Source organism: Caenorhabditis briggsae (assembly GCF_000004555.2).
Source record: "Caenorhabditis briggsae complete genome, chrIII, whole genome shotgun sequence".
In the NCBI taxonomy this organism is placed as follows: Eukaryota; Metazoa; Nematoda; class Chromadorea; order Rhabditida; family Rhabditidae; genus Caenorhabditis; species Caenorhabditis briggsae.
In genome coordinates, this window is record NC_013490.2 from 2739659 (window position 1) to 2740471 (window position 813).

Consider the following 813-nt stretch of genomic DNA (forward strand, 5'->3'; position numbering starts at 1 on the left):
ACTGTCAGGTGCCGTGGCCTAGGTTTCTCACTGAAAATCCTCGTCCCCCGGCGGCACCTTTTTTTGAATTTTCTTCCTTTTCAACGCTGTTTTTCGGGGATTTCGGATTTTCTTTGAATTTTTTCGCAATAATATTTGAAAAATAGATAAATTTTAACACATTTTAATGCAATAAAAATTTCTGGTCGGAGTCCCCCTTTAAATTCATTTTAGACTAATTTCGACCACACTTTTAGCTTTAAAATATTCAAAATATGACACTTATTTCTACCTTAAAATGGGTCTAAAACGATACTTTTTGCCTTTTTTCGTTATTTGGAAAAGAAAGAGAAGAAAATCGTCCGTCTTCCTCCTCCTCCTCCCTCCGATCAAGTTCTGTGAAGTGCGACGGTTGGCTTCACGCCAAGTCGATTTTCTAGTTCTCTCCCATAGAGGATCAGCTGACTGTCATCTAAATCCGACTGTCACACCATCCCTCCTATAGTGGCGTTCGTGCGATTTTGAAGTTTTTGGGGGTTCTTGGCACAGTGTCAAAGGATCTGGAGTTGTTCAAATATTTGATTTTCCCAATTTTTGAAATTTTGGATTTTTTCAAATCCAGACAAGTTTTATATCATTTTGAAGCTCTTTTCAAGCTCTATCGTTGCCATTTTGAATCAATCTGAAATTTTGATTTTGAGCAGATTTTTGATATATTTTTAAAATTGAGTCATTACTCCGCTGAGAAAATCGACTAGATTGGGGTTTTTTCCAATTTTTGGAATTTTGGATTTTTCGAATCTTGGCGAATTTTACACCAGTTTGAAGCTCTTT